We start from the raw sequence: 11,324 nt of genomic DNA, 5'->3' as shown, positions 1-11,324 counted from the left end.
CTGCTGCTGTTGTTGTTGCGGTGGTGGTGTTGGTGGTGTTGTATCTGCGTGGCGCAACAAACGTGCACAGCCGTCAGTGAGCACCTGCGCGGATTGTTCACTATCTTAATCCCTCGTCCTGGCGCTGTGTCTAGTTGTTCGCTATGAAACAACCCCTTCAAGCGTTAACTCATAGCGTACTTGTTGTTTCGTTTCTATATCTGAGTACTTCTTCAACTTAAAAAAAATATCATTGCAGAAAACCTTGCGCCTTAAGAAAAATGAAATTTTTCGTGATTCTTTGCATAGCAAGTGATAACGACAAAGCAACAAAATCATCACGGTGGGGACTTATGGACAGTCATGCGCAGCGAGTGGCAGTATGTAGCCACCACCCCGACCAGAACATATATGTGGGAGTGGGCAACAAAAACAAAAACCTTTTACACCCACAAAACTTAAAAGCTTTCATTAGTTTAGTTCCTTTCACCATTCGGTGGTCGGGTTTATGAGCCTCTGCAACTGGGTTCGAACCAACTTCTCAGGAATAGCAGCGTCTGACTACTTTCAGCCTCGACCACATCGTACCTGAACTTGCAGCGGAGCGTATTTAAAGTAAAACCTTGAGTTTTCTCGGGCAGGTTTCTCGCCGGTAACACCATTTAGTCACATTCAGCCTGCACCGTATCATAACTGTGCATACTGTGAACCGCCTTCTTAGGCCGAAACCTCAATTTTTTACCGCCAAAGCGCTAAGTACCACACCTCGTAAAACCCCGTCTGCACCGCAATAAAGCACCGCAATCAAGGTCACGGAACGCAAGAATGTCGCGCCAGCACACACAAAAAAAGGGTTGCTAGGCAACGCACGCCCGCGCTGCTTGTTTCGGCTATGTTTCTTACCGGCAACTCCGCTAAGCTAGCTCTAGTCTTCACCGCATCTCAACATTTCCCGCCAACTTTCTCACCCTTCAGCAACACTCAACCTTCGCCGCATCAACACTGTGCTTACAGTGAAGCAGCCTTTAACGGCAAACCTACCTTCCTTCGGTCGAGCTTCTCTGCGCTCGCCCACGCTTTAACTTTGCCTTATCATGACCGCGCTTACAGTGGAGCTCCCTTTAAGGGTACACTTCTAGTTTTCAAAGCGAAGATATGTCTCACTGATGGCGTATGTCCCGTCGGAAACGCACTGCAGGAAAGCCAACTTTCTCTGACGATAATGATGATGCTGATCGTGGGAGAAGTGAAAGAAAAAGAACCCTTCCCGTGGTTCGAATCAAACCTGGATACCTCGCGTTGTGAAGCCGACGTCTATACGATTGCACCTTTCGGACCCACTCAACACAGTTTGGGTGCCTGGACGAGCAAAATTAGACACAAAAATCATGCACCCCTCCGTCTAAACGACGGCGATGGTTGAACGCGAAGCTTGCTTTGTGCCAAATGAAATGGCGAAGGAGCAAAATCAATTTGCTGCGGCCAAAAGTCCATACTGCGTGCGAGTCAAAGCCACAGCTGAACGAGACAAAGTCCAAACCGTCAGCGAGTCGAAGTCCAAACTCAAACCACAACCAAGGAATCCCTCACGAGAAAGCTTCGGGTTTAACCATGGTCGTCGTTAGACGGAGGGGTGCATGATTTCTTTCACGGCCAACTCTCTCATCCGTATCTCCTTTTAGCTACCCTAAACCCTTCCCGCGTCGTAAGTGTGCTTACAGCAGAGCACCCTTCTCAGACGAGCTGGCAGATTTTCTCGGTAAAGTTTCTTATCGGCACCATCATTTAGCAGTAACCCTCAACCTTTTCCGCATTGTAACTGTACTTACAGTGAAGCATTCTTTGAAGGGAAACTTCTAGTTTCTCTAGGTCAAACTTATCATCGTTATCTACGTTTTACAGCTACCCTCAATTTTCACCCCACCATAACTGTGCTTACAGTGGAGCACACTTCAGCGACACGCATGTAGTTTTTCACGGCCGACTTTCTGACTGATAACTCGGTTAAGCAATGCTAAACCTGTCCCGCATCATAACAGTTTTCATTTGAATCCCCTTTAATAACAATTATCGAGTTGTACAGCAAGAACTGTCCTCGCGTCGTGTGCGCTCCGAAGACGAAGCGGGGCGACGTAGTGGGGTGGCACCATATGCCGCCATGGCAGGAAACACACGTTCGCGTCGCCGTAGCTGATTGAGCAGGAGCCGTCAATGTAAATACGCTGCTGCTCCGGCTTTTGAGAGAAGGCGAACTATGAGGAGGCGTTACCGTGCAATTGGTGCGTTCATTTTTCGACTGAAAATTACTCGTTCCCGTTTTCTCGCAGTATCGGTGAATCATTTATTATCGTCGGGTGTTAATGTTTAATGTAACAACTCAATATGGCGGAATAATTATACGATGCAATGTTGCCGGGTCGTTTTCAGCAGTACACAGATGATGGTATATTGACCTATAGCATCGTGTGTTGTCCTAAAAATGTTTTCAAGTAAGCTTTCCGGTGGAAACTTTGTTTGCCTGCTAGCCAATCTTAACGCATCATAACAGTGTTCGCTGCAGAACGCTTTTTAATCGTAAACGTATAGTTTTCCTCGGCCAAGCTTTTCAGTTGTAACTTCATTTGGCCTGGTTCAACTTTCACAGCATTGCGCCTAAAAATCCTTAACATCCGACCTCGCGAAGCCACGATTCAGCGTCATGAGAAATAATTTCCCAGAAGGGTCATTCCAGGCGTAATGACCCTAACCAGAAAAGTGAAAGTGATCATCAACAATTCTGTCGAAAATGTTTATGCTGCTTGGTGACAGTGGGAATAAGTTCTCATCAGAGTACTTTTATATTTAAAGATGGTTGCGTAAGCGTTCTTTGAAGTTTCCGCGAAGAAGCAAAAGTTGGCTTGAGGTAAATATTTTTACCAACCGTAAAAGTAGACTTTATTACAAAATCCTATTTTAGAAAACTCCCTGAAGTTTACCTCGCATGTGCCCTCATAACTGAGGCAATGCAACGAAGACCCGCGTTTAATTAGCTGAATAATAAGGCAGGAAATTTGCAGTGTAGTACGGCATAGTTTTAATCTGCGGAATTGAGTAAAATTGAACGGTTTGAGCAGTTCTGGCAGAGGCGTAATAAATGATAAGACATAAATAATGACACTAATGACAAGACGTTGGAAATTATTACTGTCGTTTAGGAGGCGGATAACACTGGAAAACGTTTTTTATCAATCATGCTGTCGGTGAAACCTTCGAACGAAAGGTCGCATGACCTTCCGGTGTGTACGAGGCGGAGGGGGTTATAGTTTGGAGTGCGAAAATATACACATCTAGTACAGATCATTTTCGTGACGCACTCGGTGGGAAAAACAGATACAGCGCAATTTATTGCCGCTGAAGTACTTTTCCAACACGCTGCACCATCACTCACTGTGCAGAATGTCCAGCTGGGAGCCACCATACACGGACAGTGCGGGAGATGCTTGTTTGCGTTCTGCGTCGATACCGAGCATGCGATGTGTTACCTTGCGCTGCAACTAAAAGGAAGCTCGTGTCGCTGCGGGGAAGAGTGTTAACGGTAAAACAAGCAAAGCGACCATGGTGACAAGGGCTGAAAATATGGGAACCCATCGACAGCGCTGTAACAGCAGGAAAGCGGGCAACAAGGACGCACGCGTGAACACCGCACCTTGTTTACGGAAGAAAACTTGGAAACGACCCTTCGGTGCTTTAAGTTTGGAATTACCCCGCAGAACGAGCCTGGTGTTTGTGAAGCGAAAACAACAGCAAAGCGGCTTGAGCAGAGAGAGAGAGAGAGAGAGAGAGAGAGAGAGAGAGAACAAGCGCGTCTGCAGCTTCCTGTTCCGCGATATTTGCTTTCCGACAGTAAACACTTTCTTAAGAAGGTAAACACCGAAATATAAAAATAAAAACAAACCATGGGGTAAAAGAGTGCTTGAATGGTCTCGAAGGGGCATCTCAACAGAACGTGCCGATAGCCGATGCCCCGCGCCTACATAAGCTCCATTGCACCCGCATACAGAACTGTACGACGAAAGTTCAGAATGTGGGGTCACAACACTTTTCTGTACAACACACAATGAAACCAAATGACATTGTATGACCCCAGGTAAGTTTATCGTTTACATTGCCATTAGTAAGACTAAAAATCGAATAGAAAATCTTACGCGAATTTCAAAGGACTGTCGATGCCGTCCCCACTCAAGGCATCGACTGACGAGCTTCAGTACAATCCCACCTCTTGATTTAAATAAACGTCTCTCTCTCTCTCTCTCTCTCTCTCTCTCTCTCTCTCTCTCTCTCTCTCTCTCTCTCTCTCTCTCTCTCTCTCTCTCTCTCTCTCTCTCTCTCTCTCTCTCTCTCTCTCTCTCTCTCTCCTCTCTCTCTCTCTCTCTCTCTCTCTCTCCCCCTCCCCTCCCCTACACCCGTGAAGGTAAGCGGTCCCAGCATTATATGCGCTTTCTTTTTGGTTCTGTGTTTGCACTAGTATTCGCTACATTCAACTATGCGCCAAGAAGCGTCGCCGAAACCGCCCCCGCCCCAATTCCATCCAGACTCTACTCGCGTCAATTAAAACGCGGTGTAATCGCATTTCCTTTAATTTCGTATTATAAAAGAAACCGCAGTCTTTCCCATTCTTGGAATGGCTACGATGCTCAATTTTGTTATAAAAGTGAAGCTTTATTGTCCTCAATGATGTCGTCGTACGCCAATACGCCCTGCAGGAAAGCCAACTTTATCTGACGATGATGATAAATGACAGTGGGCGAAGTGAAAGAAAAAAAAAAAAACCTTAGTTGATTTCTCTGTCATGGGAATATCAGTAAAACACAAAAGCGAAATGTGCAGCGAAATCTGAAGCTGAGCATGATTTGCCGGTCAGCTGCTGTCTTGTCGGTGTGCTTGGCGAGCGACGTCCTGCTGGTGGGTCGCAATGGCAAAGGTGTACTACGGTCATATACTTGACTGATATGACGTCAGCGAAATCTTGGTGTATACCGACATAAAACACTTTCGTGTTAAAATATAAAACCTGAAAACGAACAACCCTAAGTATAAAGTAATCTTTAGTACTAAAGGTTGGAAGGGGACGTTGCAGGTGCGGGTCAAAGGCACTAATGCGTGCGCATGTGGAATCTTCCACCTTTAGTACTCACGGTCTGACGCAACTCTTCTTTGCCGTCTCTGGCTGGGGGTGGCATTCACAAATGCTTACTCGTACTTAATAGGAATGGCAGCAAGGGCGGAGTGCGAAACGTGCGGCACATCGGAGACGATACGCCACGTTTTATGCGAGTGCCCACGCTACTCGGCTGAAAGAAAAAAGCTGTCGTCAGCGCTGAGGAACCTGGACTCTCGGCGGCCATTTTCGGAGGGAAAGATTCTGTGCCACTGGCCTTCTCAGTCATCCGCTCAGAAGGCGACTAAGGAACTATTACGTTTTCTACGGGCGACGAACTTGAACACTAGGCTATAGACTGAGAGCTTCCAGTGTCAATCACTGTCAGTGCCTCAGTGCTGGGCATACGTGTCTGGTCCAACTTTTCCTCTTTTTTTTTCCCTCTCTCTTTTTTGCCCATTTCCCCTTTCCCACGTGCAGGATAGCAAACTAGGCTCTAGCCAGGTTAACTTTCCTGCCTTTCTTCTATATTCTTCCTTCCTTCCTTCCTTAGTACTAAAGGTGGCTTCCCCGCAAGAAGACCCTGTGTGCAGGGTCTTTACAGGCCGCTTGCTCCATTGTACTGATGTCACTTCCGTGACGGATATGACGTCGGTGAAATCTGTGTGTATCCGGAAAAAAAAAAAAAACTTTCGTGTTAAAAAGCGTTTCCTGTGGCTGGAATCGAACCTGGGAAGCTCGCGTTGTGAAGCCGGCGTCTATCCGGTTGCTCTATTCGACTTTTTTTTTCTTTAATACATGGAAATTTTAGAGAGAAGTCAGCCAAGACAATTGACACACAATATAAACACTAACATACAGCAAAGGGTAAGCACGTCAGTCTAACAAAGGTCGGCACCAATTCAAAACTCAGGCAAGCAAACGCACGCATCCAAAAGATGCAGCCACTCTGGTTGGTCACTCTGCGCAACATAAACGCTCCGTACCAACGCCGCCTGTTCCCGAAAAATGCACTTGGTCGGCCTAGGGGGTTCAGCATGCCGATCAGTCATGCGGCACTTAGAAAAATGTTTTGGCATTTGGCGGCACGCACATACGCTTGACACGGTCTAAAACATTGTTCTTTTGGTCCCGCAAGTATGGCTGGCGATAAAGAGGCACGGGGAATAGATTATGAATTAAAGTGTTCGTCATAGCCGTCCTTGAAAGACTAAACAGGTACTCCAGAGAAAACCGCGCAGTAAGGAAATGAAAAGTATCCACAACTTCTTTTAGAAAACCCCATAGCGGCTTTTGGTTCACCTCACCCGTAGAAACAAGGAGAAACGGCAAATGGTAACTTATACGCTCTTGAATTACAGTACGTAAAAATGGATGCACCGCCGACTTGTAGAAGAAAAACCGAGACACAAGTTGGTGCACGAACAAGTGCATTAACCCAACACCACCAGACCGTAAAGGAATAAACAAATTATTTCTGTGCATTGATTCCCATTCAGATCCCACACGAAGGTAGCAAACACTCTGTGTAGAGCCTGGACTTTCGCCCGCGCACAGTGCAGTACCTGAAGCACATAAACAAGCTTTGCTACCAAGAAGACATTGCAGACTTGCGCACGGGAAAATACAAAAAGCTCTCGCCCCATCCATGCCTGCGAGGCACGCTTGACACGCGTGAGTGCTGAAGACCAGTGTGGTCCTGAGTTCCTTATTTGGTGCAAAGGCACGCCAAGGTACTCAAGCGGTGTGTTGTCCCAATTAATACCTGCAAATTTGGAAGGTTTGGTTCCCCACAGGCCAAACCAAAACCCCTTCGTTTTCTCCATATTCATGACCGCTCCAGACACGTCACAAAACTCCTTAGTCAATGCAAGGGCTTCGTGAACACTACGCTTGTCAACACAAAAATAGGCAATGTCATCAGCATACGCAAGAACTTTAACTTCACATGACGCTAACGAAAAACCACGTACTCTTTGGCTCTTTTGTATGCTAATGCAAAGAATCTCTATGTGCAGTGCAAAGAGTAGAGGCGATAGAGAACAGCCCTGTCTAACAGACGACCTGATCTGAACTGGCTTCGAGAGAATGCGATTGACGACAAGTTGTGTAGTACAATTCTTGTAGCAAAGCTGAATGCCTCTATATAGCACATCACCTACATTAGCTGCTTCCAAAAGTGCAAATAAAAAGTCGTGAGACACCCGATCAAATGCTTTCGCAAGGTCAATTTGGATAAGGGCCACCTGTTCAACCGAATCAGACACGCATTCCAATATAGAACGAGCAATATGTATATTCGTTTGAATACTTCTGTTCCGAATACCGCACGTTTGGTGAGAACCAACTAAACTAGAAATTACCTGTTGAAGACGGTTAGATAAAACTTTGGCGAATATTTTATAGTCAACATTGCAGAGAGAGATTGGCCGATAGCCCTCTACAGATCTCAGCTTGTGTTCATCCGCAGTTCTTGGTATTAACACTGTGTGCCCTAAGTAAAAGGTTGGTGGCAAAACACCGTGATCGTATGCGGCTATGAATATGTTCAAGAGGACTGGAGCAAGGATGTCAGAAAACTTCTGATATAATTCCCCGCTCAGTCCATCCGGTCCAGGGGTCTTGTTTGTCTTAAGCGAAGAGATGGCAATCTTAACCTCTTCCAGTGTAATAGGGCCGGAAACCCCGGCACACCCATCATCCACAAGCCTTGGAAGTGCCCCAATGAGAGAATGAAAGCCACGCTCTTGACCCACGACATTGGACCCACCAAATAACCTGCTGTAATGAGCATGGAATGCACCGGGCAATATCAGCTGAGTCGGTATACCTAGTACCATTATAATTAATCTCAATTATCTCCTTGCAAGAGCCGATTGGCGCTCATCACACAGCGAACGGCGAGTGGGATAACTGTCAAAAAACCTTCGTGTTCTGGACCGAATTAATGCACCGTGGTATTTTTCACTAACATACTGCTGCAATTGTCCTTTAGTTACGTTAATTTCATCTATACTTGATCCAGGCATTGCTGCCTCCAGTTCATGAAGGTCCACCAGTGTACGGGAAAGTTCACGAACATGAAAGCGTTTTAGAAACGCAAGACGAGCTGACTCTTCTATTGCCGAGTTTCGCACCTCTTTCTTAAAAAGATCCCATTGTTGATATAATGAAAGCTCAGCTATTGCAAAAGTGCTGTGTAAACACTCCGAAATACTTCTGCAAAAGATTTCATCGGCCAATAAGGAGACATTGAGCTTCCATAGATCCCACTGAGGCAGCACACCACGCGGCTTTGAGCTACCGAAGTAAACAGATACCATACAGTGGTTGGTGAAAAAAATAGGGCGCACAGTATAGTCGTAAATCCCAGAAACTTCTTCTGCAGAAATGTAAATTCGATCCATTTCGACATGGTCGTAGCGGTTTGGAAAACTCAGACGACAACCAAAGAATCCGTCACGAGCAGAATGGCTGATTGATTGATTGATTGATTGATTGATTGATTGATTGATTGATTGATTGATTGATTGATTGATTGATTGATTGATTGATTGATTGATTGATTGATTGATTGATTGATTGATTGATTGATTGATTGATTGATTGATTGATTGATTGATTGATTGTAGGGTTTAACGCGCCGACGCAACGCAGGCGATGAGGCGTGCCGTAGTGGAGTGCTCCGGATTAATTTTGACCACCTGGGGATCTCTAACGTGCGCCGAAATCTCTTGAACTCGGGCGTTTTTACTTTTCGCCTCCACCAGAAAAGCGGCCGCCGCGGCCGGGAATCGAACCCGCGACCTCGTGCTCAGCAGCGCAACGCCTTAGCCACTGAGCCACCGCGGCGGTATACGTGCAGAATTGCGTTGCTCTGCGTGCCGTAATCTATGGACAACTGCGTACACCTCACTCACTAGAAACATGGGAGGCGACTCTGGCCAGCGAGGCCTAGGAAGACCATCGCCAGCTGATAAATGCGGCCAGGGCACAACCTTCTGGGGCCCTGGAAAGAGGACTCCACCCAAGTTTCACCCTTTGGTCCCTTCCCTAACCTCAGTAAAGTTTTACTAAACGGAACTGCCTGCCGTAAGGCTGTTAGCCACGAGACGTTAGGCCTAATTTCCCATTTTGAGGTTTAGGACGTTAGGCCTAACGTCACATATTGGAGTTTAACAACTCAAACCGGCACCCACTCAAGAAATTGCTCACTGAACACCGAGCAGCAGGTACCGATTCGCGCCATTCACCCCAAATCCAAAGATTAGGCCTACGGAGTGCACTCCCGAGAATTGCTGTGGTATTCTAGAAACGTTGCAGCACATACTCCAGACTAACGTATACTCGCAGTGTGGGATTGGCCAACCAAAGAATCTATCACGAGGAATCTTCGCGTTCAACAATTAGACGGGAGGGGGGAGGGGGTGCACGACGATTTTTTCATTCTGTAACGCCGGAAATGTCTCAGTATGAGCATCCCGGAGGAAGCATTAAAACGTACAGGGGGATCAAAATTAAGTCGACAGGTTTTTTTTTTTAATTTGGCTCTAGTTTTACGCGAAGACGACCTCTACAGTGATGTTATGTGCCCAGGGGGGCACATAATTAGGCAGCAATTATTGATGTCGGTTGCTTAATTAACTAAAATTGAAAAATTAACTTTTTAGTGGCTGCAGTAGCAGGCATGTTTGTATTGAGAAGTTAGACGCAATCGTGTTTCTACGGAGTTTCATTTGGCAGAATTCTTCTAGCGCATCCGTACTCCGAGATATCAAACAGCGAAGTGTAATTGCCGTTCACATGATTACGCCTGCTAGGCGCGAAGACCGGCGCAAAGCTCCTCCTCCCTTTCGGGCTGTGTCCGATAGCGGTTCCGAGTACTGCAGATTGCGACGACGCCAGCCAAAACAGAAAGGGTGCATGTTACCCATTTTGCCTATGCCTCCACCCGGTTGTCAACTAAACCCGTACACAGCAGGCACGTCCCAAAAGGGAGGAACTTTGCGCCGGTCTTCGCGCTCTAGAATGCGTAATCATGCGAACGGCAATTACACTTCGCAGTTCGACATCTCGGAGTACGGATGCGCTAGAAGAATTCTGCCAAACGAAATCGCGTGGAAACACGATTTTGCACAACATTTCAATACAAACATGCCTGCTTACTGCAGCGACTAAAAAGTTAATTTTTCAATTTTAGTAATTAAGCCACCGACATCAATAATTACCACCTAATTATGTGTCCCCCTAAGCGCGTAAACTCACTGTAGAGGCGTTCTTCACGCAAATCTAAGCACCTAATTTTAAAAAAAAAAGCCTGTCGACTTAATTTTGATCACCCTGTATATCGCCCCGCTCAGGTCAACAATCCCGGGGGCAGGTTTCTCAAAGAGCCAGGAGGTGTGCACTCCCAAACTTGCATTTTCTAACCGCAGAGTTCGCGCGTTTTTAAGCCACACTCGTTCTCAGAAGCATAGCATAAGCTAGCAGTGTCATGGGTATACAAGCACACCCCGGTAGTCAAAAAAGCAGCATTCGAGAAAAAGCGTATTTCACCCGGGCAGGTAACGATCGTGGTACTGCATTTCTGCAAGTCACATTGTTCCACAAGGAATACAAACGGCTGCCTTCCGAGTCAGCACCACTTGCTTGCCTCATTCGATGCCTGCGCCAACTAGGTCGTGTGCCGAGAACCTTTCTCGCTTGCAGCAATTAACTGAGTTCGTACTGGCATCACTGAAAAATTCTAGATTTTTCCTTGACGTGGCACCAACCAGTTCGACACAGAGACAACCATCAGTTTCATTACGACAAAACGAGCATAAAAAGTTGCATTCGCTATGCAATAGTGTTACCGATATGTTGTATATTGTCACGTAGCCAAAGACGACGCAGTTGTCTTGAAGGAAAAACAAGTTTATCGGAGCGAACTTGTGCTCCCCTAACTCAAATACGCAGGCGGCGAAGCAGCAGTCAACAAAGTGACGTGCGCAGGCGAGTGTCGGTGAATCGAATTACGCGGCGTTTGCTCAGCGGGAATTTATCTCTTGGCGCGAGTGTTTCTCGAACCGTCGAATTACATCCAGAACACTGTAGATCAAAGAAGATTATTCTAGGCTGGTGACGTTAGTTTGAAACAATCTCCCTATCAAAACAGGTAATACGTGCGGCATAAAGAATGGAACACGCGCTTCACTTTGCCCACGGA

At 46.4% G+C, this 11,324-nt stretch overlaps 1 protein-coding gene across 3 annotated transcripts in view; it reads left to right on the top strand.

The window, feature by feature from the left end:
- Gaba-b-r3 (gamma-aminobutyric acid type B receptor subunit 3) overlaps positions 1-11,324 on the top strand; it is a 231,004-nt gene that overhangs the window by 182,027 nt on the left and 37,653 nt on the right. The window lies entirely within an intron of this gene.

This window comes from Haemaphysalis longicornis, unplaced genomic scaffold (genome assembly GCF_048455015.1).
Source record: "Haemaphysalis longicornis isolate Haplotype H1 unplaced genomic scaffold, Haemaphysalis longicornis Haplotype H1 scaffold_3, whole genome shotgun sequence".
Lineage (NCBI taxonomy): Eukaryota > Metazoa > Arthropoda > Arachnida > Ixodida > Ixodidae > Haemaphysalis > Haemaphysalis longicornis.
The sequence above is the reverse complement of the archived record's forward strand: the minus strand, read 5'-3'. Positions and strand labels throughout refer to the sequence as shown.